Here is a 22031-nt window from a genome sequence, read left to right on the forward strand (position 1 = left end):
AATAAATCGGGCACCGGACAGTGTCCGGTGTGCACCGGACTGTCCGGTGCGCCCGACGACAGAAGGCAAGGATAGCCTTCCAGATGTGTTCTCAACGGCTCCTAGCTGCCTTGGGGCTATAAAAGGGACCCCTAGGCGCATGGAGGAGTACACCAAGCATTCCTACAACTCTTCTAAGCACCAAGACATCAATCTCACGCATTCGTTTCATTGTGATAGCATATAGAGCTCTTGCGGAATTGTGAACTCTTTGTGTTGCGTTGCGAGCTCTTGTTGCGACTTGTGTGCGTGTTGTTGCTCTGATTTTCAAGTCTTGTGTGCGTTGCTCATTCCCACCTTACTCCGTATTTCTTTGTGAACTCAATTGTAAGGGCGAGAGACTCCAAGTTGTGGAGATTCCTCGCAAACGGGAAAAGATCAAAGGAAAGAAAAACATCGTGGTATTCAAGTTGATCATTGGATCACTTGAGAGGAGTTGAGTGCAACTCTCGTCCGTTGGGACGCCACAACGTGGAGTAGGCAAGTTTTGTACTTGGCCGAACCACGGGATAACCACCGTGTCAACTCTGTGATTGCTTTCTTGTGGTTATTGTGTTTTGACTCCTCTCTAGCCACTTGGCCATACTTGTGCTAACCCTTAACAAGTTTTTGTGGCTTAAGTTTTGAAGTTTTACAGGATCACCTATTCACCCCCCCTCTAGGTGCTCTCAATTCCCTCCCCTCTCGAGTCTTGACGATGACCGACTGCTTCTTCTTTCTGTTGGGGACCACCTGTGTTCTTCACAAGAGAAATTAATAAACCATATATCGACCGATCGCCTGTGGCGCTTGCACGTGCAGGAATTTATTTCCTGCTCTTGTATTACTCGGGAGGAATTGGGATGGGCGGGGCGGGGCTGGCCCCGTGAGGGCCGGCCGTATATTGCCTTCCTGCCGTCAAAGCCCCCCCCGATCCAGGCCCGGAAACGGTGGTTCACTTTTAGCAACTCACTACCAGTATGTATTGATTTAACTCAACAGTAACGATTACAGAGGATTAGAGTCCAGGAAGGAAGAACAGCATGAGGATTAAGGATAGGGAAAGAATGTCGAAGCCACTCTAGAAGGGTCTAGAAGAAACTAGAGAGTGAGGTAGAGGATACATGGAAGAGAGGAAACCGGAGAAGGGAGATGAATAGTTGTATTCTGAATATTCTCTCCTCGTCATGGTGACCACACTGCTCTTTGTAGTGTTTCCCTTAGAACATAAGCCGGCATGGGCCGTTAGGCTCACATTCCCTAACATTCCCCCCTTCTTAAAAATCGGCTTGCCCTTAAGCCGATACATGTTATCAAATTCACCGGTATCCCAAAGAAAGACTGAGAAATTACCTTGACCACTGCTGGCAGCACCCAGACCAGATATCCTGGCTTCACTGGCTATTAGACCCAATACAATCTCTTCAAGCTGAAAGACAGATTAAAACAAAGCTTAGTGAGTCAATGACATTGTTGATTGCCTTCGCATCTGCAAGACCCCGTCCTTCGGCACCAATTTTCTTAATTGTCACAGAGCCATCCAAGTTAATAAGTATAATCTTCCCTGAAGGTACTCTCTTATCTGAAGTGGATCTATATTGTACTGAGAAAATGTACAGGCAGAGATTTCTACTGCTAGCTAGGTTCGTTTGTGTTTTCCCAACAGCTCTGTTGACAATTCCTGGAAAAAGGTTCTCTAATGCATCTGAACTGTTGAGGATAGATATCTCTGTTGCTCCAGAGATGTAATTGCCTTGGATTTCACCGTGCTTGATCAAGCACTTCAGGTTGTCTTTGTAGAAGTCAAGGAAGGCCCTCATTTTTTTCTCAAATATGTCTTCACCATTGACAACTTCACAGTCCGCGTGCTTGCTGATGATCCAAAACACACAACAAGCTCATCCACCACTCGCTGAACTAGTCCAGATTTCTGTTCATCGTAATGCAAAACGCTTGACTCGGCCATGCACCACAGTTCTGCGCAGGGAATCTCCAGGTACTCTTTCCTTGGCTGTTTTCTTGGGCTGCGCGTTCGCCAAGACTCCAATGTTTCACCGGTCAGCAGCTTGCAGTCGTAGCAGTGCGTCGTCCGGCCGTCTACACATGTGTGTCGTAGTTTGCTGCCGAACGCCGCCACGCTTCCGCTGCGCACCACGACACCTGGATCCCACAAGAATCGTTGTTGAACATTCACAGCTGCTCTGCAGGATATAGCAGTAACACGCTCCGTGTAGTAACCCTTGCCATGAGCAGGGCTCCATTACCATCACAACCATCACACAGTGCCCACAAGCAGCTAGAGTAACTAACTGGTAATGAACCCCAGACATCTCCTTGACCCCCAATCTGGTGAACCATTGTGAAAACGTTGATATCAAATCCTCCACAAAACTTGCCCCCAGCACCTGCAATATTCACCACGACTACCGGATTGAGCTTGATAATGGGGTGCAACGCTTGGCTGGGACATTTGGTCGAACACCCAAGGGGCGAGCTGCTGCTGCTATCCGTCTTCGACTTGAAGATAGTGAAGGAGCAGCCGAGCTGGCGGTAGTTGGGGGCAGAGAAGAAGGTGACGAACGGGCGGTCGGGGAAGTACTCGTATCCGTCCTCCACCACCTGGTGCGCCCTGCACATGATGTCCAGCTCCTGCGCGTGGAGGAAGTCCACCGTGACGTCGGCGTCGAAGGTGCCGAACACGTCGCGGTCCTGGCCGGACCAGAGCAGGTGGATGGAAACCCTGTCCTCGATCTCCAGCTCGACCCAGGTCACCTTGGAGGAGCCGTCGGGCATGTCGGCGATGAGGCATCCCGACGGAAGGTGGCCCGAGCGCGCCGAACCTGGCGTCGACGTGCACGTCTGGGCCGAGGAACGAGTCGCCGGGCTTGGCGAAGATGTTGTCGTACGTGTCGATGCGGAGCACCTCGCAAAACCACCCGAATTGACCCACAGGCGCTCGCCGGCCTGCGCCATCCTGATGAGCTCGTCCATGGCGCGTTCGGTGAGGCCTGGAGTCGAACATGTGGTGAGCGCCTCCATGTAGTTGGCGCCGGGAACGTCGTGGAGGGCTGACTCCGAAAACGACGTCTCCATGTCGTCTGGCGGATCTAGATCGATGACGAGCTTGTCCTGCGAGGGCATGCACTTGTTGGCCTCCTCTCTTTCCTTGAGGAAGGCGGAGCCCATGAGGTCGGAGTTGGCCCCGTTGCTGAGGAAGGCCGCGTGGTCGAGGTTGAAGCCGTCGAACTGGGCGGCGTAGGCCGGGACGTAGGAGTCGGAGGGCGCAGCGCCGTTGACAATTCTGGCTGCGCCACGCATCGGCGGCAAGCAAGTGTGCCACGAGCGCGACCTCTCGCCCCGCATCGGCCGCTCCGTGGCTTCTATCTTCGTGGAGCTTCTCATGCTCGACCTCTTCCCGTTCCAGATCGCGCGCCTCGCGCAGATCGCTGGCCGCTACTTCCTCTGCTGCATCTTTGTCTCCAAGGTACGGTTCTGGCTCTCGCTTCGCATTCCACTGAGAAAACCTTGTGTCCCACTTCACGTTCCGCTCGTCGAAAAGCCTGCCGATCTCGTCGAGGAGAAAATTGAGGGCAGCGGGATCCATAGAGCTAGACCGAGGAACGACTCCTCTGATACCAATTGTTAGCAACTCACTATCAGTATGTATTAATTTAACTCAACAGTAGCGATTATAGAGGATTAGAGTCCATGAAGGAAGAACAACATGAGGATTAAGGATAGGGGAATAATGTCGAAGCTACTCTAGAAGCGTCTAGAAGAAACTAGAGAGCGAGGTAGAGGATACATGAAAGAGAGAAAACTGGAGAAGGGAGATGAACAGTTGTATTCTGAATATTCCCTCCTCGTCATGGTGACCACACTGCTCTTTGTAGTGTTTCCCTTAGAATATGGGCCGACATGGGCCGTTAGGCTCACATCCCCTAACGTTCACTTGTGCAAGGACAACTGTATTTTCACAAATTCAGTTTGGAGTGTCATTTGCTCTTCCTAGAGATGGCAATGGGTACCCGCTACCCGAAACCCGGTGGATTTTTGCTCTATTAGGGTATGGGTTTGGGTCAATTTCTCTACCTATGGGTTTGTTAATGGGATCAAATGGAAACCCAACGGGTACGTGGGCATGAGTTTGTTCTTACACTACCCATACCCGCAAACCCATGGGTTTTTAAAACCCGCCTTAAAATCAACATTCCTTATAAATATGTCTCATAATATTATTAATTGAATATGTTCTAATTGAAATAAACTTCATGTAACAAATTTTAAGCTAAAATTAGTTATCACTTGGTCCTTTTATCCTAACTTATTAATATATTGGTTGTTATTTACATGATGAATTATTTTTTATGTTGATGTTAATGGGTATGGGAAACCCGTTGGGTACCTGAAACCCGCATGGGCATGAGTTTGGGCAAAATTTTATACTCGTCATGGTATGGATTTTTTAGCGGGCGTATTTTTTCTTCGTAGGTATGAGTTTGAGCAAGTAATATCCAACGAGTTTTTAGCTATTGCCATCTCTATTGCCATCTCTAGCTCTTCCTGGGTTACCTGGATTCAAGACCCCCAAGCACAGCGTACAGGCCTGCCGGTGATCAGTGGGAGTGCCTCCAAAAACTTCTTCCAATATACAGAGCTATCACCTCCGTCAGTATCGGCAGATGGAAGAAACACTTACTTCGATCTGGCTGGATGACTGGCTAATCTTGGGGGTCTAATACAATAATAATAGACTGCTTACCTTCTCTGACAAGCCATGCCAAGTCCACATCCAGATCAGTAAATCAAGTTTTCAGTGAAGGAATTGGGCCGACAGCTCAAGAATCGTCTAAGCACAGCTGCAAGTCAGGGAGCTCTCCATTCTTCAACAATACATCCATACCATCTCTCTTACATTCTTACTGACCACGCTGATGAGAGATTGAGCCCCTTGATTTCCTCTGACGGAAAACTGTAAACATGCCTTTCTCTACAAGCTCATGCAAGCTTCAATTACTCCAAATACACCGAGCTCTGATATTGCGTGGAGCCCCTTCTCCCCTCCTAAAGTGAAAGTCATGGTCAACAAGCACATCAAATGGGAACTATAAACATGGTGAACAAAAGTACTTCCTCTGTTCTAGTTCTAATTTGTAAGTTATTTTAGCTTTGTACTAAATCAAACCTCTCGAGCTTTAATAATCTACTTTATAGAAAAATACACAAACATCTACAGCGTGCTAGATACATTAGATACACCATAAAATATATTTTGATGGAGATTTATTTGGCATTGTAGATGTTAATATATTTTTCTATAAACTAGATCAAACTTAGGCAACTTTAAATTAGGACAACACTAAAACAACTTCAAATTGGAACAGAGAGTGTAGTAATTTCGGTAGATGTTTGATTAGTTTCCTTTTTATGCATGCAGAACAGATCGTTACATGTACTATTTATTCTTGCCTTGTTGGATCTTGGATGACCACAGGATGTTGCTTTCTGACTTACTCCAGTATCAGAAACCCCACTCTCAATTTAGGCCCACTTTGCTTTTCATGAAAACTACATCACAAATCCCAATAAATTTGTGACATCATAACAAGCCATTAAAAATTTCATGTGGTCAGACATTAGCTTCATGAGCTCACTATAGACAAACATTCATGCTAAAACCTTCTACAACAAAACTAAGATTCTGACACCCATGACACAATGTCAGGGCCTAAGGAGTCCCACAGAGGGGTTGCGGCAGCAGCAGCCGCCATGGGCCCTACAAGGGGATTAGATAAGGATAGTTAGAGATAAGATTAGAAATTAGTTGAGATTATTTAGGATATTAGTTGAGATTATCTAGGAAGGTTATCAGTTAGTAGTTGATGAGAGTTTTTAGTAGAGTTTTAAGGAGATAAGGATCTCTAGCTAGACAGGGGCAGCCAGCCAGCCTATATATGTAATCAATGGATGAGAAATAAAACAAGCAAGAATTAGAAGGGAAACCCCCCTCTTGCCCGGCCTTGGGCAGAGGCCCCCGGCCGGCGCCCTACCAACAGTAACAGCGAGTACTGTTCACACATGAACAGTACCACACCACCTCCACCAGCAGCTCCAACCATCGAATTCCCTCTCAAATCCCTCACCGATCTAGCAACCATAACATCTGGTATCAGCTAGCTTGGGTTTCGATCTGATCCCATGGCTTCTGCTGCCAATTTTGCGGCGTCATCCTGGCAACCGGCATCCCCATCTCCATGGACTGCGCCGCATGTCACCTTCATCACGCCGTCCTGGCAACCGACGTCCCCATCTCCATGGGCTGCGCCGCATGCCACCTTCGTCACGTCATCCTAGCAACTGGTGTCCCCATCTCCATGGGCAACATCGCCTGCCAATTTTGTCACCACATCCTGGACGCCGGCGTGCCCATCTCCAAGGACAACACGAAATTTTGTCACATCATCTTCGTTGACGGCGTCTCCGTCCCATGGGCGACACCACTAGGGGCAACCACGACTCGGCAATCACCAGCTCCACCGATGGGGGACTTGTGGACCAACATAAGGACTGATCTCGCGAAGATGCAAGCCTCGCTCCAGAAGGTTGAGCAAGGACTGCTGCAAATCAAGGCTGCAGTGCAACATGAGCAGCACCAGCTAGCGTTGTCCGCACGACTCCAGACGTCGGCGGCTGTGGGCATACAAGCTGCTGCTCGTGGCTTCCTTGCACGACGGAGAGTGCGGGAGATGCGTCGGCAAATGCTCGAGGCAGCCTTGGTGACGATTAAACTCGGCACACGGGGGTGCGACCTCGCCTTGTCGGACGGCGATCAGCAGCGGCATCAGGCCGCTATCTCCAAGTGCGAGCATGGTACATGTCCCGTGGGCGACAAACTTCAACTCTACGGAAGCGGCGGTAAGGAAGGCACTCCCCTCGTCATCGGCAAGGGCGCACTATTTAGCGCCACCACATTCCGCTACCGGCCGCCACGAGGGCGCCTCTGCTGGTTATTGTATAGGGCTATAGGCAAGTTGAATGCAGTTATAGAAAAATGAAAATAAACATAATATATGATTCACTTGCTGAAATAAACCATATTTTCAGCAACGTGTTTTCATAACGCCATGCTGAAGAGACACACACATGTTGTGCATGATCATCCCGTGTTTCCAACTTGTATAGGGCTATAGGCAAGTTGAATGCAGTTATAGAAAAATGAAAATAAACATAATATATGATTCACTTGCATCTCATTGGTAGACTATTGTTCTTTAAGTGCATTATTAATCCATTGACAATCAAGAATTAAACTGTGATTAGCTTATATCACCATGAAATAGATCAATAGAAGAATTCTGCAAGTATTTAAACTGAAACCATAGCCAGATAGTTGCAATCAACTACATCACAAAAGCATTACTGAGAGAAGAACATTAGACGAGCACCGTCTTACTTTACAAATTCAAAGCTGAAGAAAAGTTGTTTGGTCTGGTCTTTGGTGTTAACTAAAGTTATAAGCATGAATGAAATGCTGTAACACAGGGATTGATGTCATAATTTATGCATACAACACAACACGATGCACTGAAGGTTGATCAAGATAATCCAGAATATATATCCAATTATAAACAAGCAGAACAGGCAAAACTGTGTAATGTTTATAACTTGCAATGAAAAAGGCATAGATGTTCTTGAGAAATGAATAACGGATCAGGGGACGTTACCATTAAAGAATGCACTGGACATGATAGTCATGCTTGCAACTGGTCATCTGCAAAGAGCACAGCAGCACCAACGAATAAGAAAGGCCCGATAAGCACATGAACTCAAAAGCAACCAAAGTATTTGGCGGAGGGCGGCTTATGTGCGGACCATGGAGGGGTTGATGTCGCACAAGGCGTTGAGACAGATGCTGTAGACGTCGTCGCAGGCGTCCTGCACGCCGCCGCAGAGGACAGCTTGCTCTCCATCTTCGCCTTCTCGTCCATCTCGGCCGCGAGGTACACCAAACAGGTTTGGGGGCCAACGGCAAGCCAAGAGGGCGTCGATTGGAAAGAACGCGTGCCATTCAAAATCTCCTGCTCACCCAACAAAATTTGGTATTGAGGTAGCCCGACCGGGGGAAACGGTTGGGAGGATCCGGGAGGGTACCTGGTCCTGCTTGCGCGCCGGGATGCCACCAAACGCCACGAAAACGATGGAATTCCTAGTGGGAATCGGGATCGGTTCCACTCCAACGCCGAACGCCGGAGACGAGGCCGGCAACGTCCGCTCGCGCCTGGACAGGCGGGTGTTCGATGGCGCGAGAGGAGGTAGACGGTCACGGGGATAATTCTTCCGCCGCCGCTCCCTCACCTCCCCCTGAACCAATGGCAGGTGGGGCTGACCAACAGTCATGTTATTGCAGGGAAGTTTGCCAAAATTGAGACGTCCGCAGTTCCGCACGGGTTCCATCACCGAGGTAAGGGGCCCGCCGCCCGCGTCCGTAATGGTCATCTGGTGCGGTGGGGCCGTGGGTCTCCTGTGACCAACGCACGTCATCGGTGAATAATAAGGTTATATAATTTGTATGCGCTAATTTGATACCAAGGGTCTATAGCTCAGTGGTAGAGCAATTGACTGCAGATCAATAGGTCACCGGTTCGAACCCGGTTGGGCCCTCTTTTTCCATATTTATTAATTTCCAACCTTTTTATATTTATGTACCTCACTTTTTTATTTTAACCTGCAGATCAATAGTCACCCAGTTGGGCCCTTTTCCATATTTATTACTTTTCCAAAAACGACTATGACTTAAACAAATATCATATTTAGTTATTTCACGTTTTTTCGATACAAAGGGTCCATAGCTCAGTCGTAGAGCAATTGACTGCAGATCAATAGGTCACCGGTTCAAACCCGGTTGGGCCCTTTTTCCCATATTTATTGATTTTCCAATAAATGACTACGACTTAAAAAACTTTTTTATATTTATGTATCTCACTTTTTAATTTTAACATGCAGATCAATAGGTCACCACCGGTTCGAACCCGATTGGGCGTTTTTTTTCCATATTTATTGATTTATCCAAAAAAATACTATGACTTAAAAAAAACCTTTTCATATTTATTTATCTCACATTTTTTGATTTATCCTTTTATTTATTCAGAAATTGATTATGACCAAAAACATATTTCATATTTATTTACCTCCCACAAATTTTGATTCTAACATGTTATTCATGTATTCAGAAGTTGTTCTTAGAGTTGTGTGGAATAATCAAAGGGACAAGGAATGTTATACCATGACTTTACCGATCTATAACAGATGAGATATTTAAAATTATACTAATTATTAAAAAAAATAGTTTGATGAGTCTATATGTAGGGAGACGTCTCGAGGACAAGTATAGTATAATTAATCAAATTGTTCAACTATATCTTCTAGTCGAATAAGATGCCTAACAAGTGAGGAAGTATATTTATACCGATCTACAAAAATAGAAAAGATAATCAAAGTTGTATTAATGATCGATTTTTTTCATGAGTCGTACTATATGTATGGAGATTTCTCGAGGACAAGTATAGTATGTTATACCAAATTGTTCAACTTATATCTTTTGGTCGAACAAGATATTTGAAAGTCGCCTAGAGGGGGTGAATAGGACGAATCTGAAATTTACAAACTTTAAGCACAACTACAAGCCGGGGTTAGCGTTATAAATATAAACGAGTCCGAAAGAGAGGGGGAAAACAAATCACAAGTAAATAAGGCGGATGACACGGTGATTTGTTTTACCGAGGTTCGGTTTTTGCAAACCTACTCCTCGTTGAGGTGGTCACAAAGACCGGGTCTCTTTCAACCCTTTCCCTCTCTCAAACGGTCACTTAGACCGAGTAAGCTTCTCTTCTCAATCAAACGGGACACTAAGTCCTCACAAGGACCACCACACAATTGGTGTCTCTTGCCTTGGTTACAATTGAGTTGGAATCAAGAAAGAATGAAGAAGAAAAGCAATCCAAGCGCAAGAGCTCAAAAGAACACAATTGTCTCTCTCTCTAGTCACTAATTTGGTTGGAGTGATTCCGGACTTGGGAGATGATTTGATCTCTTTGTTTGTGTCTTGTGTTGAATGTTATAGCTCTTGTATGAGATGTGAAGGCTGAAAACTTGGATGCAATGAATGGTGGGTGGTTGAGGTTATTTATAGCCCCAACCACCAAAGGAGCCGTTGGTGGAGGCTTCTGTCGCATGGCACACCAGATAGTCCGGTGCGCCAGCCACGTCACCCGGGCGTTGGGTTCTGACCGTTGGAGCTTCTGACAGCTGGGCCACCGGACAGTCACTGTTCACTGTCCGGTGCGCCTTCTGGCGCCTGTCCTGACTTCTGCGCGCGCAGGCGCGCACTGTAGCGCATTTATTGTTCTTGCAGACGACCATTAGCGCTGTGTAGCCGTTACTCCGCTGGCGCACCAGACAGTCCGGTGCTACACCGGACAGTCCGGTGAATTATAGTGGAGTGGCTTCCAGAATTCCCGAAGGTGGCAAGTTTGAAGTCGGGTTCCCTGGTGCACCGGACACTGTCCGATGGCACACCGGACAGTCCGGTGCGCCAGACCAGGGCACACTTCGGTTGTCTTTTGCTCTTTTTATTTGAACCCTTTCTTGGTCTTTTTATTGGTTTGTTGTGAACCTTTGGCACCTGTAAAACTTATAATCTAGAGCAAACTAGTTAGTCCAATTATTTGTGTTGGGTAATTCAACCACCAAAATCAATTAGGAAAAGGTGTAAGCCTATTTCCCTTTCAATCTCCCCCTTTTTGGTGATTGATGCCAACACAAACCAAAGCAAATATATAAATGCAGAATTAAACTAGTTTGCATAATGTAAGTGCAAAGGTTGCTTGGAGTGAAACCAATACTTATTTCTACTAGATATGCATGGATGGTTTTCTTTAAAATTTTGGACCACGCTTGCACCACTTGTTTTGTTTTGTAATGTTTTGGAAATTCTTTTTCAAAAATCTTTTGCAAATAGTCAAATGTATATGAATAAGATTTTGAGAAGCATTTTCAAGATTTGAAATTTTCTCCCCCTGTTTCAAATGCTTTTCCTTTGACTAAACAAAACTCCCCCTCAATCAAATTCTCCTCTTAGTGTTCAAGAGGGTTTTAGATATTAATTTTGAAAGGGGTCATACCAATTTGAAATTGAATAAAAAATAAGATACCAATTTGAAAACACTTCTTTAAATACAAATGAAAAGACTAAATTTTTGAAATTGGTGGTGGTGCGGTTCTTTTACTTTGGGCTAATACTTTCTCCCCCTTTGGCATGAATCGCCAAAAACATATACTTGTGAGTGAAATATAAGCCCTTGTTCAGACTTTCTCCCCCTTTGGTACATAAAATAGGAGTGAAGATTATACCAAATTGGAGAGTGTTGCGGAGAGACGACAAAGAATGAATAATTCGATGGAGTGGAAGCCTTTTGTCTTCGCCGAGGACTCCATTTCCCTTTCAATCTATGACTTAATATAATATGCACTTGAAAACACATTAGTCATAGCACATGAAAGAGATAATCAAAGGTATAGATGAGCTATTTGTGCAAAATATCAATCAAAATTCCTAGAATCAAGAATATTTAGCTCATGCCTAAGTTTGGTAAATGTTTGCTCATCTAATGGCTTGGTAAAGATATCAGCTAATTGTTCTTTGGTGTTAATATAAGAAATCTCGATATCCCCCTTTTGTTGATGATCCCTCAAGAAGTGATACCGAATGGCTACGTGTTTAGTGCGGCTATGCTCAACGGGATTATCCGCCATGCGGATTGCACTCTCATTATCACATAGAAGAGGAACTTTGGTTAATTTGTAACCATAGTCCCTGAGGGTTTGCCTCATCCAAAGTAATTGCGCGCGACAATGTCCTGTGGTAATATACTCGGCTTCGACGGTAGAAAGAGCGACAGAATTTTGCTTCTTTGAAGCCCAAGACACCAGAGATCTTCCCAAGAACTGGCAAGTCCCTGATGTGCTCTTTCTATCAATCTTACACCCTACCCAATCAGCATCAAGATAACCAATTAAATCAAATGTGGACCCCCTGGGGTACCAAAGGCCAAACTTAGGAGTATAAACTAAATATCTCAAGATTCGTTTTACGGCCCTGAGGTGAACTTCCTTAGGATCGACTTGGAATCTTGCACACATGCATACGGAAAGCATAATATCCGGTCGAGATGCACATAAGTAGAGTAAAGAACCTATCATCGACCGGTATACCTTTTGATCTAAGGATTTACCTCCCGTGTCGAGGTCGAGATGCCCATTAGTTCCCATGGGTATCTTGATGGGCTTGGCATCCTTCATCCCAAACTTTGTGAGTATGTCTTGAATGTACTTCGTTTGGCTAATGAAGGTGCCCTCTTGGAGTTGCTTCACTTGAAATTCTAAGAAATACTTCAACTCCCCCATCATAGACATCTCGATTTTTTGAGTCATGATCCTACTAAACTCTTCACATGTAGATTCGTTAGTAGACCCAAATATGATATCATCAACATAAATTTGGCATACAAACAAATCATTTGCAAGTGTTTTAGTAAAGAGAGTAAGATCGGCTTTTCTGACTTTGAAGCCATTAGCGATAAGGAAATCTCTTAGGCATTCATACCATGCTCTTGGGGCTTGCTTGAGCCCATAAAGCGCCTTAGAGAGTTTATAGACATGGTTAGGGTACTCACTATCTTCAAAGCCGGGAGGTTGCTCAACATAGACCTCCTCCTTGATTGGTCCATTGAGGAAGACGCTTTTCAATTCCATTTGATAAAGCTTGAAGCCATGGTAAGTAGCATAGGCAAGTAATATACGAATTAACTCAAGCCTAGCTACGTGTGCATAAGTTTCACCGAAATCCAAACCTTCGACTTGTGATTATCCTTTGGCCACAAGTCGGGCTTTGTTTCTTGTCACCACACCATGCTCATCTTGTTTGTTGCGGAAGACCCACTTGGTTCCTACAACATTTTGGTTAGGACGTAGAACTAAATGCCATACCTCATTCCTCGTGAAGTTGTTGAGCTCCTCTTGCATTGCCACCACCCAATCCGAATCCCTTAATGCATCTTCTACCCTGTATGGCTCAATAGAAGATACAAATGAGTAATGTTCACAAAAATGAGCAACACGAGATCAAGTAGTTACCCCCTTATGAATATCGCCGAGGATGGAGTTCACGGGGTGATCTCGTTGTATTGCTTGGTGAACTCTTGGGTGTGGCAGTCTTGGATCTTGTTCATCTTCCTTATCTTGATCATGGGCATCTTCCCCTTGATCATTGCCCTCCTCTTGAGGTGACTCATCTTCTTGATTTTCTCCTTCATCATCTTGAGCCTCATCCTCATCTTGAGTTGGTGGAGATGCTTGCATGGAGGAAGATGGTTGATCTTGAGCATGTGGAGGCTCTTCGGATTCCTTAGGACACACATCCCCAATGGACATGTTCCTTAGCACGACGCACGGAGCCTCTTCATCATCTAGCTCATCAAGATCAACTTGCTCTACTTGAGAGCCGTTAGTCTCATCAAACACAACGTCACAAGAAACTTCAACTAGTCCAGTGGACTTGTTAAAGACTCTATATGCCCTTGTGTTTGACTCATAACCAAGTAAAAAGCCTTCTACAGCCTTAGGAGCTAATTTAGATTTTCTACCTCTTTTAACAAGAATAAAGCATTTGCTACCAAAGACTCTAAAGTATGAAACATTGGGCTTTTTACTGGTTAGGAGTTCATAAGATGTCTTCTTGAGGATTCGGTGAAGATATAACCGGTTGATGGCGTAGCAAGCGGTGTTGACCGCCTCGGCCCAAAACCGATCCGAAGTCTTGTACTCATCAAGCATGGTCCTTGCCATGTCCAATAGAGTTCTATTCTTCCTCTCCACTACACCATTTTGTTGTGGCGTGTAGGGAGAAGAGAACTCATGCTTGATGCCCTCCTCCTCAAGGAAGCCTTCTATTTGAGAATTCTTGAACTCCGTTCCATTGTCGCTTCTAATCTTTTTGATCCTTAAGCCGAACTCGTTTTGAGCCCGTCTCAAGAATCCCTTTAATGTCTCTTGGGTTTGAGATTTTTCCTGCAAAAAGAACACCCAAGTGAAGCGAGAATAATCATCCACAATAACAAGACAATACTTACTCCCGCCGATGCTTATATAAGCTATCGGGCCGAATAGGTCCATGTGGAGTAGTTCAAGCGGCCTGTCGGTCGTCATGATGTTCTTGTGTGGATGATGGGCTCCAATTTGCTTCCCTGCTTTACATGCGCTACAAACCCTATCTTTCTCAAAATGAACATTGGTTAGTCCCAAAATGTGCTCTCCCTTCAGAAGCTTATGAAGATTCTTCATCCCAACATGGGCTAGTCGGCGGTGCCAGAGCCAACCCATGTTAGTCTTAGCAATTAAGCAAGTGTCGAGTTCAGCTCTATCAAAATCTACCAAGTATAGCTGACCCTCTAACACTCCCTTAAATGCTACTGAATCATCACTTCTTCTAAAGACAGTAACACCTATATCCGTAAAAAGACAGTTGTAGCCCATTTTGCATAATTGAGAAACAGAAAGCAAATTGTAATCTAAAGAATCTACAAGAAAAACATTGGAAATAGAATGGTCAGGTGATATAGCAATTTTACCCAATCCTTTGACCAAACCTTGATTTCCATCCCCGAATGTGATAGCTCTTTGGGGATCTTGGTTTTTCTCATAGGAGGAGAACATCTTTTTCTCCCCTGTCATGTCGTTTGTGCACTCGCTATCGATGATCCAACTTGAGCCCCCGGATGCATAAACCTACAAAACAAGTTTATGCCTTGTTCTTAGGTACCCAAACGGTCTTGGGTTCTTCCACATTAGAAACAAGCACCTTGGGTACCCAAACACAAGTCTTGGAGCCCTTGTGTTTGCCCCAACATATTTGGCAACTACTTTGCCTAATTTGTTAGTTAGAACATATGATGCATCAAAGCTTTTAAATGAAATGTTATGTTCATTTGATGCAATAGGAGTTTTCTTCTAAGGCAATTTAGCACGGGTTGATTGCCTAGAGCTAGATGCCCCACTCTTATAAATAAAAGCATGATGAGAGCCAGAGTGAGACTTCCTAGAATGAATTCTCCTAATTTTATGCTCGGGATAACTGGCAGGGTATAAAATGTAACCCTCGTTATCCTGAGGCATGGGAGCTTTGCCCTTAACAAAGTTGGACAATCTTTTAGGAGGGGCATTAAGCTTGACGTTGTCTCCCTGTTGGAAGCCAATGCCATCCTTAATGCCAGGGCGTCTCCCACTATAAAGCATGCTACGAGCAAATTTAAATTTCTAATTTTCTAGTTCATGCTCGGCAATTTTAGCATCTAATTTTGCTATATGATCATTTTGTTTTTAATCATAGCAATGTGATCATGAATAGCATCAATGTTAATATCTCTACATCTAGTGCAAATAGTAACATGCTCAACGGTAGATGTAGAGGGTTTGCAAGAATTTAGTTCAACAATCTTAGCATGTAAAATGTTATTCTCATCTCTAAGATTGGAAATAGAAATATTGCAAACATCTAATTCCTTAGCCTTAGCAATTAATTTTTCATTCTCATTTCTAAGGCTAGCAAGAGAGGCATTCAATTTTTCAATCTTAGCAATTGAACTAGTACTTATTATCATTTCTAAGATTGTCAATTGAATCATCACAAACATTTGATTTCTCAACCTTAGCAATTAATTTGGCATTTTCATTTCTAAGGTTGGAAATAACATCATGGCAAGTGCTTAGCTCACTAGATAATTTTTCACATTTTTCTACCTCTAGAGCATAAGCATTTTTAACTTTAACATGCTTTTTGTTTTCTTTAATTAGGAAGTCCTCTTGGCTATCCAAGAGTTCATCCTTTTCATGAATAGCACTAATCAATTCATTTAATTTTTCTTTTTGTTGCATGTTTAAGTTGGCAAAAAGGGTGAGCAAATCATCCTCATCATCACTAGAGCTAGCCTCATCACTAGAAGTTGCATATTTAGTGGAAGCTCTAGATTTTACCTTCTTCCTTTTGCCGTCCTTTGCCATGAGGCACTTGTGGCCGAAGTTGGAGAAGAGGAGGCCTTTAGTGATGGTGATGTTGGCTTCGTCCTTGTTGCCATGTGGCACTTGTGGCCGATGTTGGCGAGTCGGTGGAGCTCTCATCGGAGTCCCACTCCCGGCAAACATGGGCATCACCGCCCTTCTTCTTGTAATACCTCTTCTTTTCTCTCCTCTTTCCCTTCATGTCGTTGTCCCTGTCACTATCACTAGACAAAGGGCATTTAGCGATAAAATGACCGGGCTTACCACACTTGTAGCAAACCTTCTTGGAATGAGACTTGTAATCTTTCCCCTTCCTTTGCTTGAGGATTTGGCGAAAGCTCTTGATGATGAGCGCCATTTCCTCGTTGTCGAGCTTGGAGGCGTCGATGGGGACCCTACTAGGTGTAGAGTCTTCCTTCTTCTCCTCTGTTCCCTTGAATGCAACGGGTTGCAAATCAGGTGTGGAGGAGGCGCCTTGCTCGATGATTTTCTTGGAGCCTTTGATCATCAATTCAAAGCTCACAAATTTTCCTATAACTTCCTCAGGAGACATTAGCTTATATCTAGGATCACCACGAATTAATTGTACTTGAGTAGGGTTAAGAAATACAAGTGATCTTAGAATAACCTTGACCATTTCATGGTCATCCCACTTGGAGCTCCCGAGGTTGCGCACTTGGTTCACCAAGGTTTTTAGCCGGTTGTACATGGCTTGCAGATCTTCTCCTTGGTTGAGCATAAAGCGACCGAACCGTTTCCCGCTTGGTGATTTTGGTTACCTCATCTCCTTCGTGCGCGGTCTTGAGTACATCCCAAATCTCTTTGGCGTTCTTCAACCCTTGCACCTTTTTATACTCCTCTCGACTTAGAGAGGTGAGGAGTATAGTAGTTGCTTGAGAGTTGAAGTGCTCGATTTGGGCCACCTCGTCCTCATCATAATCTTCGTCCCCTACGGATGGTACCTGTACTCCAAACTCAACAACGTCCCATATGCTTTTGTGGAGTGAGGTTAGGTGATATCTCAACATATCACTCCACCTAGAATAATCTTCACCGTCAAATGTCGGTGGTTTGCCTAATGGGACCGAACGTAATGGAGTATGTTTAGGAATGCGAGGGTAGCGTAGGGGGATCTTACTATACTTCTTGCGCTCTTGGCGCTTAGAAGTGATGGACACAGCGTCAGATCCCGATGTAGAGGGTGATGAAGAGTCAGTCTCGTAGTAGACCACTTTCTTCATTTTCTTCTTCTCGCCACTCTTGTGCGTCCTAATGCGTGAAGGGGATCCCTCCTTCTTTTTGTTGCCAGACTCCCTTAATGGAGCCTTCCCGTGGCTTGTGGCGGGCTTCTCGCCGGTCACCATCTCCTTCTTGGCGTGATCTCCCAACATTACTTCGAGCGGTTAGGCTCTAATGAAGTACTGGGCTCTGATACCAATTGAAAGTCGCCTAGAGGGGGGTGAATAGGGCGAATCTGAAATTTACAAACTTTAAGCACAACTACAAGCCAGGGTTAGCGTTAGAAATATAAACGAGTCCGAAAGAGAGGGCGAAAACAAATCACAAGTAAATAAGGTGGATGACACGGTGATTTGTTTTACCAAGGTTCGGTTCTTGCAAACCTACTCCCCGTTGAGGTGGTCACAAAGACCAGGTCTCTTTCAACCCTTTCCCTCTCTCAAACGGTCACTTAGACCGAGTGAGCTTCTCTTCTCAATCAAACGGGACACTAAGTCCCCACAAGGACCAACACACAATTGGTGTCTCTTGCCTTGGTTACAATTGAGTTGGAATCAAGAAAGAATGAAGAAGAAAAGCAATCCAAGCGCAAGAGCTCAAAAGAACACAATTGTCTCTCTCTCTAGTCACTAATTTGGTTGGTGTGATTATGGACTTGGGAGAGGATTTGATCTCTTTGTTTGTGTCTTGTGTTGAATGCTATAGCTCTTGTATGAGATGTGAAGGCTGAAAACTTGGATGCAATGAATGGTGGGTGGTTGGGGTTATTTATAGCCCCAACCACCAAAGAAGCCGTTGGTGGAGGCTTCTGTCGCATGGCGCACCGGACACTGTCCGGTGCGCCAGCCATGTCACCCGGGCGTTGGGTTCGACCGTTGGAGCTTCTGACAGCTGGGCCACCGGACAGTCCGGTGGTGCACCGGACAGTCACTGTTCACTGTCCGGTGCACCTTCTGGCGCCTGTCCTGACTTCTGCGTGCGTAGGCGCGTACTGTAACGCATTTATTGTTCTTGCAGACGACCGTTGGCGCCGTGTAGCCGTTACTCCGCTGGCGCACCGAACAGTTCAATGCTACACCGGATAGTTCGGTGCTACACCGGACAGTCCGGTGAATTATAGTGGAGTGGCTCCCAGAATTCCCGAAGGTGGCAAGTTTGGAGTCGGGTTCCCTGGTGCACCGGACACTGTCCGGTGCGCCAGACCAGGGCACACTTCGGTTGTCTTTTGCTATTTTTATTTGAACCCTTTCTTGGTCTTTTTATTGGTTTGTTGTGAACCTTTGGCACCTGTAAAACTTATAATCTAGAGCAAACTAGTTAGTCCAATTATTTGTGTTGGGCAATTCAACCACCAAAATCAATTAGGAAAAGGTGTAAGCCTATTTCCCTTTCAATATCTAACAAGTGGAGGAGAAGTATGGTGGTGTTTGGTTTGAGGAATAAGATAGTCCATTGTCTTCTCAGTTCTCACTTTTTTATTTGGTTTGTGGAATGGAACGAGTTGATCTATCACCATCTTATTCCTCATAGTTAGTTAGTATTTTCATGAGGAATAGAGTCATGCCACTAAATTTGAGGAATGAACTCATGATGCATCACCTCATCTTAGATGAAGCGATTCATTAAACCAAACACCCCTATATGTGTACCGATCTACCGAAATGGAGATATTAAAATTTGTACTAACAATCGAAAAAACTCGATCGGGAGGGAATGATTGTCCTTCCTGTATAATACTAAGAAGAGACTAAAATATTGGTCTTTGCTAATAAAATCTCTGAACCCTAACCCCGTCACTAACGAGTCGGTGTCAACTGTCCACTCTGCAATGGCCCAATCAAAGGGTGGCGCACATGACATCATAACCCAATAGCAAATGAGGCACAACTAGGGGATTTTTTAACCAAGACAAAAAATCGCCCTGAGGTGAATCGAACTGAAAGGGAAATAGGGTCAAACCTTTTCCTAAATGATTTTGGTGGTTGAATTGCCCAACACAAATAATTGGACTAACTAGTTTGCTCTAGATTATAAGTTCTACAGGTGCCAAAGGTTTAGCACAAACCAATAAAAAGTCCAAAAAGGGTTCAAATAAAAAGAGCAAAAGACAACCGAAGGCTGCCCTGGTCTGGCGCACCGGACTGTCCGGTGTGCCACCGGACAGTGTCCGGTGCACCTGGGAGATCAACTCCGAACTTGCCACCTTCAGGTTTCTCGGAATGCCACTCCACTATAATTCACCGGACTGTCTGGTGTACCATGCGGAGCAATGGCTACTACGCCAACGGTCGTCTGCAAAAGCAACAGTGAACAGTGCGTGACTGCACGCGCAGAGTTAGAGCAGGCGCCAGAAGGCGCACCAGACAGTGAACAGTGACTGTCCGGTGCACCACCGGACTGTCCGGTGGCCCCACATGTCAGAGCTCCAATGGTCAAACCCTAACGGTTGGGTGACGTGGCTGGCGCACCGGACAGTGTCCGGTGGCGCACCGGACTGTCCGGTGCGCCCTTCGACAACAGCCTTCCCCAACGACCACTTTGGTGGTTGGGGCTATAAATACCCCCCAACCACCACACTTCAAGGCATCCAAGTTTTCAGCCAACACATTCAATACAAGAGCTAGTGCATTCAATACAAGACACAGTTAGAGTGAATCAAAATCTCTCCAAGTCCCAATTCCACTCAAAGCAATAGTGACTAGAAGAGAGAGTTTTGCCGTGTTCCTTTGAGCTCTTGCGCTTGGATCGCTTTTCTTCTTCCCCATTTCTTGTTTCCAAGTTCTTTGTAATCAAAGCAAGAGACACCAATTGTGTGGTGGTCCTAGTGGAGACTAAGTGTCCCAATTGATTGAGAAGAGAAGCTCACTCGGTCTAGGTGACCGTTTGAGAGAGGGAAAGGGTTGAAAGAGACTCAGTCTTTGTGACCACCTCAACGGGGAGTAGGTTTGCAAGAACCGAACCTCGGTAAAACAAATCACCGTGTCATTCGCTCTTATTCGCTTGTGATTTGATTTCACCCTCTCTTTCGGACTCGATTATATTTCTAACGCTAACCCCGGCTTGTAATTGTGCTTAAAGTTTATAAATTTCAAATTTGCCTATTCACCCCCCTCTAGGCGACTTTCAATTGGTATCAGAGCCCGGTACTTCATTAGAGCCTAACCGCTCGAAGTTATGTCGGAGCTCACGCCAAGAAGGAGATGGTGACCGGCGAGAAGCCCGCCACAAGCCACGGGAAAGCTCCATCGGGAGAATCCGGCAACAAGAAGAGGGAGGAATCACCTCCCCCCGTCAAGTCACACCGGAGTGGTGACAAGAAAAAGAAAATGAAGAAGATGGTCTACTACGAGACCGACTCTTTGTCGCCTTCCACCTCCGGCTCCGACGCACCGTCCGGCACTTCTAAGCGCCTTGAGCACAAGAAGTTTAGTAAGATCTCCTTACGCTATCCTCGCATTTCCAAATGCACTCCTTTACTTTCCGTCCCACTAGGCAAACCACCAGTTTTTAACGGTGAAGATTATTGTATGTGGAGTGATAAAATGAGGCACCATCTAATCTCACTCCACACTAGCATTTGGGACATTGTTTGAATTTGGAGCGCAGGAACCATCCGTGGGGGATGAAGGCTATGATTCGGACGAGGTAGCCCAAATCCGACACTTCAACTCCTAAGCCACTACTATACTCCTCGTCTCTCTAAGTCGAGAGGAGTATAATAAAGTGCAAGGGTTGAAGAGTGTCAAAGAGATTTGGGACGTGCTCAAGACCGCGCACGAAGGAGATGAGGTGACCAAGATCACCAAGCGGGAAACGATCGAGGGGGAGCTCGGTCGATTTATGCTCAACCAAGGAGAGGAGCCACAAGCCATGTACAACCGGCTCAAGACCTTGGTAAACCAAGTGCGCAACCTCGGGAGCACCAAATGGAATGACCATGAAATGGTCAAGGTTATTCTTAGATCACTTGTTTTTCTTAAACCTACTCAAGTTCAATTAATTCGTGGTGATCCTAGATATAAACTAATGTCTCCCGAGGAAGTGATAGGAAAGTTTGTGAGCTTTGAAGTGATGATCAAAGGCTCCAAACAAATCATCGAGCGAGGCGCCACCTCCACATCCGAGGTGCAACCAGTCGCATTCAAAGCGACAGAGGAAAAGAAAGAAGAGTCTACGTCAAGTAGGCTCCCCATCGACGCCTCCAAGCTCGACAATGAGGAGATGGTTTTAATCATCAAAAGCTTTCGCCAAATCATCAAGCAAAGGAGGGGGAAGGACTACAAGCCCCGCGCCAAGAAAGTTTGCTACAAATGAGGTAAGCCCGGTCATTTTATTGCAAAATGTCCATTATCTAGTGACAGTGACAGGGGCGACGACAAGAAGGGAAAGAGGAGGGAAAAGAAGAAATACTACAAGAAGGGCGGCGATGCCCATGTTTGCTGGGAGTGAGACTCTGATGAGAGCTCCACCGTCTCCTCCTCCGACGAGGATGCCGCAAACATCGCCGTCAACAAGGGTCTCCTCTTCCTCAACGTCGGCCACAAATGCCTCATGGCAAAGGACGGCAAAAAGAAGGTAAAATCTAGAGCCTCCACTAAATATGCAACATCTAGTGATGAGGAGAACTCTAGTGATGATGAGGATAATTTGCTTGCCTTTTTTGC

At 45.3% G+C, this 22031-nt stretch overlaps 2 non-coding genes across 2 annotated transcripts; both read left to right on the forward strand.

The window, feature by feature from the left end:
• The first annotated feature begins 8607 nt into the window (after nt 1-8607).
• On the forward strand, nt 8608-8679 carry TRNAC-GCA (transfer RNA cysteine (anticodon GCA)). The gene has a single exon. It is a non-coding gene; the product is annotated as a tRNA-Cys (tRNA).
• A 178-nt stretch (nt 8680-8857) lies between these two features.
• Nucleotides 8858-8929, forward strand: TRNAC-GCA (transfer RNA cysteine (anticodon GCA)). The gene has a single exon. It is a non-coding gene; the product is annotated as a tRNA-Cys (tRNA).
• Nucleotides 8930-22031: the final 13102 nt, after the last annotated feature.

Source organism: Zea mays, chromosome 1 (genome assembly GCF_902167145.1).
Source record: "Zea mays cultivar B73 chromosome 1, Zm-B73-REFERENCE-NAM-5.0, whole genome shotgun sequence".
In the NCBI taxonomy this organism is placed as follows: domain Eukaryota; kingdom Viridiplantae; phylum Streptophyta; class Magnoliopsida; order Poales; family Poaceae; genus Zea; species Zea mays.